This window comes from Dreissena polymorpha, chromosome 6 (assembly GCF_020536995.1).
Source record: "Dreissena polymorpha isolate Duluth1 chromosome 6, UMN_Dpol_1.0, whole genome shotgun sequence".
NCBI classification, from domain to species: Eukaryota; Metazoa; Mollusca; class Bivalvia; order Myida; family Dreissenidae; genus Dreissena; species Dreissena polymorpha.
Genome location: NC_068360.1, coordinates 29,765,598 through 29,784,676, shown reverse-complemented (window position 1 = coordinate 29,784,676; position 19,079 = coordinate 29,765,598). Strand labels below are relative to the sequence as shown.

At 32.3% G+C, this 19,079-nt stretch overlaps 1 protein-coding gene across 1 annotated transcript in view; it reads left to right on the top strand.

Annotated features, from left to right (window-relative positions):
* The first annotated feature begins 157 nt into the window (after positions 1–157).
* Positions 158–19,079, top strand: part of LOC127836391 (uncharacterized) — a 58,019-nt gene continuing 39,097 nt past the window's right edge. Inside the window, exon 1 of the mRNA XM_052363001.1 lies at positions 158–334. The gene's annotated coding sequence lies outside the window, so the exon portion shown is untranslated. The remainder of the gene's footprint in view (positions 335–19,079) is intronic.

Below are 19,079 nucleotides of genomic sequence, written 5' to 3'. Positions count from 1 at the left end.
ACAATAACGGACAGATCTATCGATATTCGCAATCACAACAATTGGTCATCAATCGATTGGTTATTACACTGTGATATATGCCGCCGCACATCAATCTTGCGCACATTTCTGCGCGAAGCGTATGCGCATAAACCCCGATCGTTAAAGCCGGGATCGGGAGAAGGATTCGTCGACCATTTTGAAAATTTATATTTTCTTATACAAACGCATTGTTTTATGTGTTAATAAAACACAGAAGAACATTTTAACAGTGAAGATTTGAAGAACACTTATGTGAAAATGATTGCAAATATGCTGGTCAGCGATAGCTAGGTTTTTTATTACAGAACGCCAAGTGAGTAAAATAGCAATCAACTTTTCATTTGCATTCTTTGTTTCTAACTTTAATATTTTGCTGCAATTAACAATTTGATAAGCTTTTTGTTTCTGTTTTATATAACGTGTTGTAGAAATGGAATAAATGGACTATGACATTTTAAAGCGCTTTAAGTGTTTTAAGAGTCAAAATTTGAAGTTTAAAAATCATTACTTGAATATAGTCATATCATATAAAACATATTATATAAAATTAAACAGCATAATTGACATATGAACTGGAATAAATTTATATGGTAGGTTTATATTTATTGGAATCATTTCATGTGAACATTCTAACGTCATAATTGAACCCTTAATAGTTCATACCCAACTCGATTTAAACAGCTATGTCATTTGTAATATCACCTCAGTTTTTCTTATTTGCGTATTCGATTACTGCTTGTTTTAGACTTGTTTGCGAATTGTTGCTTGCTGTCATATTGCATTTTTTGTTCATGCACATTTTTGTAAACCGCCAATTCTATTTCACATTACGCCTCCATGTATGAGTGACTGACAGGGGGGGGGGGGACTGTTTAGCTTTATTTATAATCAAAGCGGTAAAGGCACTGAAGTTGTTCGCTATTGCATAATCTTAGAAGCAACTCAGTTTTCAAACTTATGTTATAGCTTTTTATATCCCAAGTTTTAAATGAACACAGCCCATTCAAATTTTTAAAGAGTGTGTCTTGAAGCGCTAGTCGAGATGTGTGTGACTGTTTATCCTAATATTTATGTTAAAGAGATAACTTAAACAAAATAACAACAATATGTCTCTTTTTTCACAATTGGTTACTGCACTGGCAACCATCTTTAAAATTTTGGTTGCCTTGCTAAAGAATAACAAGCCTATAATCATGTACATGTTGTGTTATCTTTATCTAATACTTTATCAATTTTTTTTAAATTATTGAGAAACAATTGTGCCCACATGACAGACTTTTAATGCAGCATTAAGCCTCGTTTTCCCTGAAAGAGGCCAATGTGTACAGATTTCAATGATAAACTGGCCAATGTCGTCGCACAAGCTGTTTTAAACACTAGATTGGCCAATATGTCCCACAAGCTCTTAAACCGATTGTTTACATAATTACAGGCTGTCTGCTACAGTGTACCAGTAAATTATAAACAGGCAGTGGTAATCGTTCCTAGCGTAGTGACTTGCAGTTACCGTTCTTAGCGTAGTAAAAAGCAGACTGACTTGCAAAACTTGCTCTGTAAAATTAGTCGTGAGCTAACGCTCACAACTTAAACGCAAGATTATTGCAAAGCAATATATGTCCCCTTACCGGCTCCACCATTGTCAGTTTTTTTTGTTGCCATAGCAAGCAGAATGTTTGACGTAGGAACTAAATGAAATGGCGTGCATAATGCCCATATTGCCATCCATCCATGTTTCAATATTCATAAAAAAATATGAAGAACTTTAAAAGTTATCGCAGGATCCAGAAAGGTGTGACATACAGACATACTCACAGACGCACAGAGCGCAAACCATAAGTCCCCTCCGGTGAAACCGGTAGGGGACAATAACAAGTGTAACCGAGTAATTTGCATACACCCATCATCGTAAAAAATTGCGTCGGTTCGATAAACCGCTAGATAGGTTTTGTTATATGATGTGTTTGCATATGTACCGGGAACCAACCATATAAATTGCTATAATTAAACTTAGCACACAGTCTGGATAATTAAACTATTTGAAACCGTGCTTGAGATTAGATTGATGACACTATCTAAGCTTTAACAGGAGTCTTTAAAAAAATAATTTTACATACTATAAAAAAAACACTTACCTCAATGACAACATTATTCCGATTCTTATAACAATAAAGCTAAAACGATATGCAAATCCATTTTTGTTCTTCCATCAATTTCTCGAAATTTCAACCACACTATTTGAATAACATTGTATGCTAACCATTCTGTCCCAAAACACGATTTACGAAATCATAATCCTGTTGGAGCGACTTAATTCTTTTTTTTAGTATCTTGATCATGTGTTATGTATTGTCACAGTTTAGAAGCATATCGGTCGCCTTTCTGTCAAAATGCTGCCCCTCTGTTCATTCTTGGCTGCCTCTCTGTCATAAACAAGAAAAATGGATGCTCGGAATTCACAAAACACTTAAGAAAATCTAAAATTAAAACCCGTTTACACATTTGTGCATAAAAAGGTGGTCCATGAGTTGAAAAATATATCCAGCTACAGGTTCGCAGTATAACGCAGGTCCAAACACTTCAAAAACTCTATTGAAGATGGAATGATGACAGGGGTGGTGGAACAATCGTGCATACATGCCACTATGATGACTTTTTAACATAGTTTTTCCGTAATATGTCAAATATCTAGTGTCATTGATATCATTTTTATTATCAAATCTTTACGTTCAATGTACGCTTTATAGTAATTTTCATCAACTTTACTTAAAAAATGCCTACTTTCGCTTTCGTTGTGGCACGGAAAGAATCTCACTTTTCTGGCACGGAAAGCCTAGTCGTCGATTGACACTGGCATGGGAACACTCTCTATTACATTTTAGGCCGTATAGCCGTCATTCTCATTTTTAACATAAGAGATTTTGCTCCTAAGATTCTGTGGACTATTCTGCACTGGAACAATCTAATATATGTATCTTTAGTTATATTGAAAACGAGTTCATGTGTGTTTTTCCAGTCAATATGAAAAACTTCTGAATTCCATTTTGTTTGACAAGCTGGAATGTCATTGTTTTGTATTAAAATTTTATAAATATGGTTTACTATTTTCTTTATGTATGTTGGTAATATAGGCCCTTGAGTTTTATTGTCAAATTTCGGCATTTCTTCAAAATGTTCTATATATTTACTAATAATGTTAATTTATCCTTGGTATAATAAGAAATGTACGTTTGTTCCGACATGTTCGTCCGAAGATTCTTTGGAAATAAAGCAATTTCTTGTTGCATAATATCTCTCACAAAACGAATACCTCTTTCATATAGACTTTTAATGTAAAAAAGAAGGCATATCCAGAATATCACTACAACTTATTATAGGCAGCTTTTCAATATACAAAACATAGTCTTTAAGAACATCAAGCCAACATTTATTTTTCAGGTGTAAACATACTTTCTCTGCATACATTTTGCCAGTATCAACCATGGTTTTGAAATCTATTATGGATTTAACTAGTGTATAACAATTTCCGTCGCCTCACAATAATCTTTTTAACCATGTTATTTTCATGTACTTTTCAAAAGAACATATATCCATCATATCAAGCCCTCCTTCGTTGTATTTCTAAACAATTACACAAGCTTTTATTTTGCTTGTTCCTGCCAAAAATGAAGTTATAAAATTGTTGATTAATTGTTTTCATGGTGTCTATTCTTGGAGTGGGTAGCGATACAAATAAGTGAATTAGTGAAGGTAGAAGCAATGATTTGACATTAGTTATCTTTCCAAGCGGTGTTATATGTCTACGGTTCCAATGACTTATTGTTCTTTTTATACTTTCAGTCTAACATCAAACTAAATCCCAAGAACTTTAAAAGTAGAAGCTCCCCATTTCAGTTTGTATTTAATTTTTATTGATCGAGTACTATATTTCACAGAACCTATCCAAATTAAATTAGTTTTTTCATAGTTAATGGCCAGAATATCGTAAAAATTCATAAAGCACATCTAACGTACAATAAAGGGATGATTCAGACCCGTCAAGAAGTAGAGCTGTATCATCTGCAAATTGAGATATTTTATAGTCTGTGTCTTTTATTGTAATGCCTTTTATTTCCTTGTTTTTCCTTATTTTAATAGCAAGAATTTGTGCACATAAACTGAAAATTTAAGCACTGATGGGGTCTCCTTGACGACAGTCCCTCTCTATACAGAAAGTGTTAGACAAGAATCCCTTTTTTTGTATTTAGGGCAAAGTATTATGCAAAATCATAGATATCCATTTGTGAAACATTGGCCCGAAATTAAAAAGCTAATTGCTGTTTCTATAAACTTAAAAGACAATGTATCAAATGCTTTTTAAATCGATTTTCATTAGAAATCCAGGTAAATGTGCTCGGAGCGAGTTATTTTATTCCCATCGAAGTTTTTAACTATGCCCAACAAACCCCCAATCCAAAATACGTTTTTGACTCGCTCGATGCTTTTTAAAAATAAATATTTTACTTTTAAACAAACAAGCACGTCCGAATGTTTTTCCCTAACATACAAAGAGTCGGTCTTAAACTGGCGTGTTTCATCAAAGGTGGTACGGCGATACATTTAAGCAAAGGTACAAAATAGGATGATATATTAAAAACTGCAAGGAAAAGGCTTCGCTCTTGTTTGGTATGAAATTACTGGGTGTATGTCCCAAACACCATCAGCTACTAACAATGTAACTAATAATACATGTTTAACGTAGAATGATAATAATGTAAACATGTTAGATATTTTATAGTGATTTAATGTGGGAAAATATTCGTCATATGTCATTAACAAGTTAATACAAAGCAAAAGACGGTGCATTCATTAATAATGTATAATGAAAAATAGAGGAAGAATTATATATACATATATAAATATAAATATATATATATATATATATATATATATATATATAAATACTATCGCGACCGTTGGGCGAAGCCGAAATTCAATTTTGCAGAGTTAAGTCGACCTCGACCATTATGGCGAAGGTGACTTAATTCTCTTAATTAATTATTAATTACCTGTTAACTATTCCGCTTTAAAAATTAGTATGCTTGTAGAGCATGATATAGCAAGTATATTGATACATTTGAAGACGTTTTACAATAGAACATGCATTTTTCATGATTTTTCTTTAAAAAAAGTATGTATGTGGTTATGAAATCCAGCCTTAGGGCGCATTTTAAAATATGTGGATTTTATTCTTCTAAACCAATAATATATGTTTTCGGTTGGACCCTGTAAAGAACAAGTTTCGAACGCTGCAGATGTCTGTACATTTTACATTTCGTTGTTTTGTTGTTTAATATATAAGAAATACATTTCAAAATTTCGACTTGTCCAAAAACACTTAGTTTTCTTTTCTAAACCGGAAACTGCTACGCAGTTAATGGTAGCAATTACAGACTTAAGAAGCTCAGCACCTTAACGCTGATTTTGATCTTGCTGTGCTTACCAATTTTAACGGTATATAGTCATTGAATTCAAATTCGAATATTAAAATTGTATTACAGCGTCAACATTATATAACAACAATTATAGTATGAGTCAAACTAATTCTTGGGTCGTTTTAGTTGTGTTGTTGGTCATATTACAGATTGATTGTGCTAAAAAGTTTATTTTTACCATTTAAAACGAAAATTGGTCTTATAATTGTCAATAGTTGTTTAAAAATATACAAAAGTTAGAGCATACTCGTTTTTTTTGTATTACCATTTTTTCAGCGAAATTTAAAACATGTCTTTATCTGTTCTTCAAAAATGCTTCTCGTCAATAACCCGTTTGAAAATTAAGAACAAAAATGTCTGAATGAGCGAAGTTTATAAATATTTTAATCTTCGTTATGAGAACCTCCTTTTGGCTAATTCAGATCTTATTTTGATTTTGACAATGCTATTCTCGCAACATATGTGTGTATACGTGTAATATGTGTTCAGTTGTATTGCCAAAATGGCTGTTATATATTTATTTCTATATTTAAATGAACCCTGCATTATCGAGACGTCAAATAAATGGAAGCTTTTAGGGTCTTTGACTAAAAACTTACATATGGGCATACCTATAGTACAGTCAGGCTCCTTTTCATTGGACAAATACTCGTATACTATGCTAAAATCCAACACGGCACATAATTAAACATTTAAGAAAACGGTTAAAATATGTATAAAAATATCACAACTTCTGAAATTTTGTTGACATACATGCTCAGAATTTAAAACGTAAATTTAGTATTAACAATTTAACAATTTTAAACGTAAGATCAACATTTCTATCCTATAAAACGCAGGAGCAACTTCAGATTTAACCGTAACAATGAACACATAGGTAGTAAAAGTTATGTAGGCATGCTGTACACAAAACATGGTCCCGAATGAATTACAGTTTATATGCGTGTAAACAACAATCATATAATTCTCGAAATATGTTTAGAAAAGCGCTTAGTTTGGAATTCCCCATTATGCTGAAAATTCACACACATAGAAAGTATCAGTTTGTCCATGAACTTAAATTATCCGACGACAAAAATGAAAGCGTTCAGGTACTTCGACTTAATGATCATTTAAGGGCAAACCCATTGTAGTCTTCTTTTCGTTGGACAAATACCTGTATGCTATGCTGAAATATATCATGGTATATAATTATCAACGGTAATAAAATATATAAAAGATATTACAATTTTCGTCATTGTGTTAAGGCACATGATCAGTAATTACAGGTGCTTTAAACATAACATTTATATCCTAAATAAACGCTCGGGCAACTAGAGTTATACTCTTATATATCGAATATATATTTAGAAAACGTTATAGACATGCTGAACATAAACATGGTCCTGAATGGATTCCAGTGGTAACACGTGTAAACAAACGTTATGCAACCCCATGAATATGTTTTAAACGCTTTGTTTAAAAATTCCCCGTAATGATGGAAATACACACGCATAGAAATTATCAGCTTGTCCATGCATGCAAAATAATTCAACTATTATGGTAAAATGTATATATTCCTTTATGCGTTTTTATTTGTCTACCATATATGTTTATTCAGGCGTACACTGTTTGCATATAATTCTTACATAACAATAAGGCGATATCATATTATTTCGTACAAATGAGAGTTTCAATGATATAAGTTTAATATTAACCAGAACAAATAAGTAGTGAGTCAAGTCAATTTACAATATACGTTAATATGTTAACGTTTTTTTTTGGTATTAAAATACATCATAACATCTTCATTTTGTATATCATTAAATTTTATATAGATATAGATATTTAATTTGACACCATCAAGAGAATGCGTTTATATACTTCGACATAATACTGTTTTGGTAGAAAACAAACTAAATTTATGAAAGAAAATAACAGAAGCTAAAACTTTTATCACATGGCTGCAACACGCCCTTAATATAATAACATGGCAACACAAAACTTTTTATTGATACGTTCTTTTCTTCCAGCAAGTCCGTGTGAATATCAAAGCGCTAGGGGCACTGAAGTTGTTCGCTGTTGTATAATCTTAGACGCAACTCAGTTTTCAAAATTATGTTATAGCATTTTATATCGCAAGTTTGAAATGAATACACCCCATTCAATTTATAAAGAGTGTGTCTTAAAGCACAGGTTGAGATGGGTTTTTTATAACATAAATAAAAAAGATGATTTAAGCTTCATTTTGGGAAAACAGGGCTTTTTGCATATGCATTAATTGTCATCCCAGTACCAGATACTGTCTTTAAACGAAAAACACCATACAATCAGAAAGTGTCGTCCTTGATTAGCTTGTGCGAATTACACAGGCTCAATGTGTACAGGCTAATCATATTTGACATGCATTAAGGCCCGTTTTCTCTGAAAGCAGCCAATATATACAGATTTCAATGATAAACACTAGACTTGCCAATGTCGTCTTACAAGCTGTTAAACACTATTGATTAAATACACACACTGCAGTAGTAGCGCAGACGCTCCTAACATTCGTCTTCTGCATAATGTCAATGCAGGTAGTGCAGGCAGGAAGTGGTTATCGTTCATAGCATAGCTTACAGCAGACTTACTTGCAGTTATCGTTCATAGCCTAGCTAAAGCAGACTGAATTGCAAAACTGCCTCTCTACATTAGTTGTGAGCTAAAGCTCACAACTAAACACCAACCATAACATTTCACAATGTTGAAAATGCAACCTTATTCTGAAAATGTATATAAAATAAATAAAAATAAAGCTATCCGTGTAAGTATGAATAATCAGATAATATTATGAACTAGATTGTTGGCAATGCTACTTTCCCAACATCTGTGTTTACACATGTGATTATTAGAGAAAGCATTTGTTAAAGAAAATGGTTTTTATGCAAAGTTCATTCAGTATTAATATGACGAAACAAAAAAACTAGTTCATCTTAGCAGTTGGATTTAAATTTTGCATCTGTTTAAATGGTGATATACTATTAAAGTCGTCAACGTTTTTGTTGCCAAAATCATTGTTATAGACTTATTTCTTTATATAAATTGAACTTAAATTATCCGACGACAAACATTAAAGCTTTAAGGTACTTCGACTTAATGCTGATTTAATGGCAAACCCATAGCGCAGCCTTCTTTTCGTTGGACAAGTACTTGTATGCTATGCTGAAACCCAGCAGGGTACGTAAATATACATTCACAAAAACGGTAATAAAATATATAAAAGATATCACAACTTTTGAATTTGTTAACGTCCACTATCAGAAATTACATGTTCTTTAATACATAACATTTCTATCCTAAATAACATACTTTTAGTAGAAAACAATATAAATTCCTAAATAAAATTATCAGATTCTAATACTGTGATCACATTTCTGCAACAAGCCCTTAATATAATAACATGACAACACAAAACTTTTTTATTGATATTTTTTCTTCCAGCAAGTCCCAAAGAATGAAACCAAACATAACAGTTCAGACTGTGGAAAATGCAACCGAATTCTTAAAATGTATGCAAAAATACATTATTATAAAGCTTGTTGATGTCAACAAGACAATTGATTCCCATTTTAAATAAAAATTGTTTGTATTTTACATATACCTCATGCTGATACATATTTGTACAATAAACCAAATATTAAAAACGACAAAAGAGAAATTTGGTCGAAACAAATCATAAGAATGTTTAAAAAGAAATAAAACACGAAGTACAAATCGAACTAATGAATGACGGGTCATACGAGCGAACAATATGAGACAGCGCCTTTGGCCTGTTGCGGATAAAAGTGTTAAAATACGACACTCGGACACTTAAACACTTAAAGAACTTTCCATGTACAATGAGTTGCTGACTTCGACTAGCTAGCATTCATTTATATACTTCTCAGTCTGGATGTTTTTGTTTTTATGATTTTTTATTTGTATAATTATACATTGTTTACTTTCTAAATGCCTTTAAGTTTTATATGATTATCAACAATCCCCTCTCTTTTCAGTACATATTTTACTGCTTGTAAAGGAATTTTTTTTAGGTGGTAAATATCATATAAGTTATACTTATTTTCCTTACTTTATATTTCGGTTCTATTAATATACACAACCAAGGTGTACAATTTGGCTCTTTACACCCATAATTGCATCTTCTTCCTGACCATGTGCGACGATGCTCTGAATAATTAACTATATGAGGTTATTTCTTGAAAGCTTTTTTTTTTCAAAAGATGGGATGTAATTGATACTTGTTCGTTCATTGCATCGTGCCTCAGAAAATTGTAGCGCTGTTGTTCTGGTTTCTTCTTACCATAGAGTAATTAATTTGTAATTAAATTGAACATTTGTAGTTCTCTTTTATTGCCTTTTAATTTGTGTTACAATCCTATCAGGTAAATGTTTATTTACACGTATGTGTGTTTTGAATATCGCTGGGCCAAATGTGAGGTTGAGCGCTCTAAAACCAGTTCAAACCCCCAAATGCTTAGCATTGACCGTTCCAATGCGGTGACACCAGCTTTATTCAACGGCCTTTGTTATGTGTGTTGTTTTGTTATGTTCTATGCTGTGCTGATCGGCAATTGGTCATAGGCCGTAAATAAAGCACCAGGCGCGGTTGATGATGGGAATGCTGTGCCGCTATGGCAGCTGAAGTTTCACCTTGTTTACCTTCATTACAGTGGCATTGAACCTCAAAGTTATGACATCAATATGTACACACATTTCTAAAATGATTTTTATTTCAAAATACATAAATACATTTCCCGTGAGATATTTCCAGTTTATACCAGTATTATATGTTCAAATTATATTCTTAATTTCATGTTTTTTTGAAGACTTTGCCCATTTGGGCCCTTCAAAAGTGACATAGCCCCTCGGCGTGAACGATTTTGTTGCCAAAATCATTGTTTTAGACTACTTCTTTATATAAATTGAACTTAAATTATCCGACGACAAAAATGAAAGCGTTCAGGTACTTCGACTAAATGCTGATTTAAGGGCAAATCCATAGTACAGGCTCCTTTTCGTTGGACAAGTAACTTGTATGCTATGCTGAAACCCAGTATGGTACGTAAATATACATTTACAAAAACGCTTATAAAATATATACCGGTAAAAGATATCACAACAGTTGAATTGTGTTAACGCCCATGATCAGAAACTACATGTACTTTAAAACATAATATTTCTATCCTAAATAAAGGCTGGAGCATATAGAGTTTTACTCTTATATAATGATCGCATATTTAAAACACGTTAAAGGCATGAACATTAAACATGGTCCTGAAAGGATTACAGGGTATACGCGAGCAAAAACAAATTATGCAACCCCAGGAATATGTTTTAAAAAGCGCTTTGATCAAAATTCCACCTAATTCTAGACATACACATACAGAAAGAATAAGTTTGTCCATGCAAGCGAAATAATTAAACTATTATGGTTTAATGTATATTTTTCTACATGCGTTTTATTTGACTACCATAGATGCGTATTCAGGCGTACACTGTATGCATATTACATAATTATATGGCGATATTAAAATCAGTTTTTCGTACAAATGAGAGTGTCAATGTTATAAAGTTAACATTTATCCAGAAAATATAGGTGATGAATCAGGTCAATTTAAAATAAGCGTTGACGTTTTTTCTATATAAAAAGTACAACATAAAATCTACATTAACTATGTATTGTTAATTGTATATGAAGATATTTAAGTTGACCCCATCAACAGAATGCGTTCATATACTTCGACATAATACTGTTTTAGTAGAAAACAATATAAATGCATGTAAGAAATTATCACGATCTAAAATTTTGATCACATTGCTGCAACAAACCCTTAATATAATAACATGACAACTCAAAACTTTCTTATTGGTACTTTTTTCTTCCAGCAAGTCTGAGTGAATTAAACCAACCATACGTTTCAGACTGTAGCAAATGTAACCTAATTCTGAAAATGTATATAAAAATACATGATAATAAAGCTATCCGTCTAAGAATGGGTAATCAGATATAATTATACAATGTTTTATCAACTAGATTGCTGCCAATGCTATTTTCCCAACATCTGTGTTTACACATGTGATTATAAGAGAAAGCAATTTTTTAAGAAAAGGACTTATTTTTATGCAAAGTTATATCAGTATTAATATAACGAAACATAAAAATAAATAAAATATTTCAACCCATCATGGTACATAATTATACATTCACGAAAACGGTAATAAAATATATAAAATAATTCACAATTTTCGGAATTGTGCTAACGTACATGGTCAGTAAATATGGGTACTTTAAAACATTTTATTTATATCATAAATAAACGCTGAAGCAAATAGAGCTTTACTCTTATGTAACGAACACATATTGAGAAAACGTTATAGTCGTGCTGAATATAAAACATGGTCCTGAATGGATAACAGGGTATACACATGTAAACAAAAGTTATGCAATCCCAGGAATATGTTTTTTAAGCGCTTTGTTTAAAATTTCCCGTAATGCTGAAAAACACACATACAAGCCCTTAATATAATAAAATGAAAACACAAATTATGATCCTTTTTCCTGCATTAAATCCGAATGAATCACACTAAACAAAAATTTCACACGTGGGAAAATGCAACCTAATTTTGGAAATTTATATAAAATAAATAATAATAAAGCTATCAGACTAAGTATGAATAATCATGAACTAGATTGTTGACAATGCCATCATCTGTGTTTACACATGTGTTTTAAGAGAAAACATATGTCAAAGAAAAAGGATATATGTTTATGCAAAGCTAGTTCAGTATTAATATGACGCAATATAAAAATCAATGAACTATTTCAACTAAGCATATTGGATTTTAATTGTACAACTATTTAAATAGTGATGTGCTATTTCAGGTCTGAACATTATGTTGCCAAAATGTTTTCGTTATAGATTTATTTCTTTATATGAATTTAACTTAGATTATGCCGACGACAATAATGAACGCTTTCAGATACTTCACTTAATGCTGTTTGAAGCGCACATCTATATTAAAGGCTTCTTTTCGTTGGACAAATAATTTTATTCTATGAAAAAATCCATCATCATTCATAGTTATACATTTACGAAAACGGTAACAAAAAACGTAAGATATCGCAATATTTTTAATATTGTTAACATACATGTTCAGAAATAAGTCTAAAACATTACATGTCTATCCTAAACGCTTAATAAAAAATTTAATGTTAAAAATAACATAATTAATATTACAGAAAGCATTGGTGGTTTAAATCGGTTAAATCCGTTGGCATGCTGTACCTTAAACTTGGACCAGACCAGAGGATTCACACGTGTAAACAAATATTATGCCTCCCTGGAAATGTTTTCAGACAAGCAATGCGTACTACATTTTAGCTAGTCTTTGTGAGAGAAGCGACAAATTACATGAAAACAGAAAGCTGCAATGCAAAAAATTGGAGTAAAACTGCGGTCAGCGCTTTGTTAAGAGAATAATCATGCTTTTTATTCTCCTGAGCACGAAGTGCTCAAGGTGAGCTTTTAGGATGGTCTGATGTCCGTCGTCCGTCCGTCGTCAACATTTGCTTTAAACAGCATGTCCTCTGAAGCTGCTGACTGGATTTTGATTAAATTTTCAGGAATGATCAGTGGATAATCATCTACAAAAGTTATATAAATCGTTCCGCTCCGCTGATTAAGTAGGTCACATAAGCTAAACAAATGATTTTCCACTTAATCGACATCTCCTATTTAACCAATGCATGGCTCTTGACCAAACTTCACAGGAATGATCCGCGGATGGTACTCTACCAAGTTACATAACTAGTTCCGTTAACATGCATTATACTAGTAGGTCACAGGAGCACTTAATCGACATTCCATCCTAAACCAATGACTGGATTTGGATTAAACTTTACAGGAATGATCAGTTGATGATCCTCTTTTCTCATTAAAATAGCAGTTCCGCTCCAATGCTTAATTAAGCAACAAGAGCTAAAAAAAGATATTTCACTTTAATGACATCTCATTCTTAACCAATTATTGGATCTTGACCAAACTGCACAGGAATGATTCTTGGATGACCTTTAAACAAATGGCTAAAATCGTTCTGCACCACTGAACAAGATGGCCATCAGAGCTAAAAATAGAAATGCCTTTAAACGACTTCTTACACTATGCCATTTATTTTCTTTAAAACTTCACGTGACTGTTCTTGGTGACACTTAATAAAGAAAATAAGCCAAAATCGCTCATTTTGATACAAGTACATACACTTTTGCGCTGACCTAGACACAATGGAAGTCGAATCTGAATATAGATGCCAAAAAGAGCGATGTTCAACAGGTGAGCGACATATGTCCATTTTGGCCTTCTTGTTTATTGTCGGTTGGTCTGTGATTTCCTCCTCATTATTTGTATTGTAAGACTCCATTTCATAATAAATACCAGTGACAGGATCATGGAAAAATAATAAGTTCTGTCCAATCCTTTTGAAAATGTTTTATTTTATTTTTTTGTCTGTTTTGAGGGTTTTATTCAAATCAAAACTGTAACATCCAAAACGATACAACTACATATACATATAAGTGCATAAAATATTAACAGTGGTTACATAAAAAATAGTAGTTCAAAACTTGGTTAAAAAGTAGGTAACACATCTGAACATTCAAAATTTACAACAAGCAATAATAAAAAAAATCTACCAAAAACAAAACAAAATAAGGAACATGTATAAACAGATACACGTCTTTTGAAAATTGTTAAGTGACAAAAAGTAGTTCACCAGAGCAACTGACTACCGTCTTCAACTTCCCTGCATAGTGTACAACCCTTGTCTTTGACCTAACTTAAAGGTGTGTTTTGAAATACTTAATGTCTGAAAATTAATGTGAACGTTAATCAGATCCCGGTAATATTAATGTCTACATTACAATGTTTTTACACGTCCCGCAGGCGCTCAGAAAGCGGAAAAAACCAACAGAGCGCAAGTTCTAAATAAAATATATTAGCACAAGCCAAGTAGACATGGTCCCTAAAATTTGTACCGGGCTCAAAGATGTTCAGCGAAACTCCTATATCTACTATACGAAAGATAGAAGGGACAAAGTTGTGCCAATTGGTTATGAATGTTAGTTTATAACCCAGAATATGTATTTTTCCTGCCTCTGTTGCAAACATTGACCAAATAAAGCAGGGTCGGATAAACTAGTTGATATCCTGCAGTACATCACGTGACCGTGATCTAACCGTAAGTATGTATTCCTACGCGCCGATTAACATGTTCTAATATTTGACCTTTGAAATTTATTGGGACGCATCATGAATGTTATCGTTATATTATATATCATCCTTTTTGTCTTCTTTAAAATATATTACCGAACCAGCTTTCCGTATTTATAATTTTCATTTACTTGATTACGCAATGTATGACGTATCTAGTGTGACGTCATTTCTCAGATAAAACATACTATCTAGATAGATAGATCTAGTTTCTCTCAGTATTTTAGGGACAACAATTTTGACGCGGTGGTTTTAACCCTGTTTTTTTTAATATTTTAAAGCATCGAACGAATCATAAACGTAGATCTATTTCGGATTGTGTGTTTGTCATTCATAAGTGTTAACTTCGATAGGAAAAAAATAATTCGCTACGACAGGATTACGATTTCGTAATCGGCATTCGAACCCGAATCCATCCATGAGCCATCTGATGATATTGATCATATGATATTGGCCTGGGTTCCTCTTCCAATTAAGCTATCTGACCTTTTAAAAAATATGTAGGTAAACTGCAATGTTGTATAATAGCATGATACCTTGCTTAAGAAAATTTTACAAAGAATTACATTTAATTTATATTTTGTTATGATTTAGAACAGTATATTGTCAGTTCAAAAGCTCAAATGAGTTAATGTTTGAAAAGCCCACAAAAGCTTCTGTTTGTAAAAATGATGCTAATTAATTTGCCGACTGTGTATAGTTGAGATAAAATCACCTTATTTTGCACAAATCTGGTAAAATATATATGGTTTGAATACCAACTGCGGATAAGAGCAACAGAACAGTCCTTGTAACTAAATAACTCTAATATTTTAATAAGTAATTATCTAAACCATAAAGTGACCTATACTTCGATAATTATGTATACCTGAAGAGAAGATATATCGAAGGTGAATATTGCGTAACACATGAAACTATACACGGTTTTTCAATAAATAGGAACAATGCCTGTCGCCAGGTAATAACGACACATTGACGATATAAAACACGGGCTATCCTTGTTATACATTATAAACCCATTCATATAAAATAAAAATTAATCGTAGTTTGGCATTTCAGATCAAATAGTTAGCAAAAGTGATTTAACAAAACATCTAATTTAAATGTCCGTTACTGTCGCCTTCTCATATTAATTACATTATACCATCCACATATAAGTAACCTCTGTGATACTGTTGGTTTTAAACAATGCATTTTCTTCGAAAACAAATATGTAAATATGTAAATGTAAACTATTGCAGCACCAATTGCTACGGGGAAGTCAAACAGAATGTTTCAATTGGAAAACAACACTCGCGTGAATATTCAGAACCTTTATGAACAGTATTAGATTTAGCAATAGTGCTTATAATAAATTAAACTTTCGGTTTACTGGTATAAATGAATATACCCACACAATAATGGGCTAAAGTCAAAGAAGTTGAATAGTATATCAGAGGGGGTAATCACGTGACAAACAAGATGGCGACGTCCATGCCGAGGCAGGTATTTTTCGTCGTTTTATACCCTTTATTACTTGTATTTTTTTATGCCGCTCATTTTCCAGCCATATTAGGAAGAAAGTTACTGGCTACTATTTCATAGTAATATTCGCTCTACATTTCGACTTTACTCGGTGCGAAATTTCTTAGCGGAATGACCTAATTAGGGCTCCATTAAGAAAATTTGCGGGGAGTCAAGTCGAGATATTTAGCGAATTTAAATACGAAATATACGCTAATCACCTTTTACTGATATGGCTGGAAAGTGAGCGTCATTTAAAAAATAAACAGAGGTAATAAAGGGTATAAAACGGCGAAAAATAATTGTCTCGGTATGGACGTCGTCATCTTGACTATCACGTGATTACCCCTTCTGGTATATGCGATCGCAGAAATGTCCGTGACGATAAAATATCCGTGACTTGTAACATATATAACGTTTCAGGCATGTTGGGAGATTGGGATTTATACTTCCATTGTGTTTATTTCATTGCAATGGTTTATAAAGAATGCTAGCACTTATGTGTGTGCCTAAATTATATTATGTTAATATTGTAAATCTGCAAAGGAACAGTTTGTGTGGTCTAAATGCTCAGTTAACACTATTTTTCACAAGTAATATATGTCACACTTAAGAAATATTTTGTATAGATAATGCCATTATCATCCATTTCTGCATGTTTAGCGCGAAAGCTCTGTATCGGCTATTGTTTAATGTTTGCTTCACACAATACATTTTTCAATGTTTATTAAATTTCCGTTACTCTATAGTGTCGTTTAAATTTATTGAAGTGCACTTATATAGGAAACAGAACGAATAAACATATGTAATTAGTGGTTCACCTCAGTCATAAATATGATTATTTTGTAATTAACATTATATCGAAATCAACACAACACGTTTTATACAAAATACAAAACTTGTGTTCAGTACATATTTAAAAAAATGAGACAACACAATTTTTCTTTCTTCATTGATCATTGAAATTTTCGTGAGATAAAAAAGAAACACTTCACTGACGGTCTCTACAAACAGATAGGCATCTTCAGAATGAGGGTACTTTTATTGTAAAATCCTCTGTACATTATACAGTCGTTTATATTCTGCATATTTGACAATAAAACAAAGTAACAGACATTTAGAGTAGGCTCTGTTGAATAATATACACGGGCACAAACAAACCATCATATATAAAAAAGTATAATAGATATGCATGTAAAACTTCGCATGTACGTGTGTGATGGATATGGCTCCTCAATAAACATATCAAAAACGCATGCGTAAATATTTTAAAAAAATCAATTGTACACCCCTGGTGTTCCTATTTATTGAAAACCGTGATAAACAAATTGTGCAGCAAACAAAGATTGGTATATACCAAGGAGCTATATAATAATCTATTATGTATGTCCTTGGCATTTCCTCCTTAAAACACTAAACAATCAACTAGAACCTACAATGTAAAATTTAGAACAGCCAACTGCTGCTACCTTCTCAATTATAATTTTCACTGGCATCAGCAATGATTTCTCCATGTTGCATACTGTACTTAGATTTCACAAGGGCCAGGCAGCATTTTTGTTTTATTTTCCTTTGTGAGCATTTAAAGTCAAAGTAATTTCAAATTACCATAATTGAGGAATAAATGCAAGGTAGGTCAGCGATAATTATGTCACCCACCAAAACATATTATTTAATACCATTGATATAACACTTTGATAATTTTACACTTGTAAGTATATATTTTTAAGTACCAAAATACTAGGATTAAATTAATTTGTATATTCCTAACTACTGTTTAAACGTCATTTTAGTTAGCGACTGTCACGTCACCCACCGTACTCAAGGTAGCGACTATCACGTCACCCACCGTACTCAAGGTATAGAATGTCAAGTCAGCCACTGTACTAAAGGTAGCGACTGTCATGTCACCCACCTCAAAGTTATTTATATTTTATTTGAATTTATGTTTTAAATATGGTTAATCACATTTGATCACATCTTTGATTGCTTGAATCAATCACATTTTATAGTATCTATAAACATTGCACTATTAGTATTTGTAGTAATTATCAAATAATTAATTTAGAATGTTCTTTACCAGAAAGGGTTAGCCCAGATGTCAATAAGAGCACTATCTCCCTCACTATGAGATATTGTCAAAGGTAGCAATATTTGTTTGAATCATGCCATTTTGTGAGGCATAACAAGTAAGCTAAATTCTTGTATTTTTTGCAATAGAAGAGAATAGATATCACGGTACATGAACCACGTGACTTTTCGGCTATGTGTGGGACAATCGGATGTAAACAAACGTCGCTTCAGGTAACCTTTTTGATAATTTCTTCATTATTTCAAAACCATTTAAAAAACAAAACAAAGGACGAGTGCCCGGTCATTGTAAAAAGGCACAACTTTGTTAAGTTTGCGCAAAATTAATTAAGTATTTTTTTTCCAAAAAGTGCAACCGCGTGTTTGAAAACACATGATGTGAAATGCTATGTGTGGTATATTTTTTGTTCAATCAACAAAACATTGATAATAATATTGTCGAGGGTTTAAAAAATAGGGCGGACATTGTAATTCTTCATAGAGAAGCTACTTACATTGTATGTTTGCGCAAATACATCTTATTCGGAGTGTGTGTATATAAAGTTATACTGCTATGTGTTGGATACATTTTTTAAATGCTATGTGTGGGTATACAAGAATTCTGCATTTAATCTGAACACAGTTTTGTAAGAATCTAGAACATAAACTTTAGTCTGTCCTGAAAATATATCAATTAACCAAATGTTACATTATTGAATACGAAGTAATC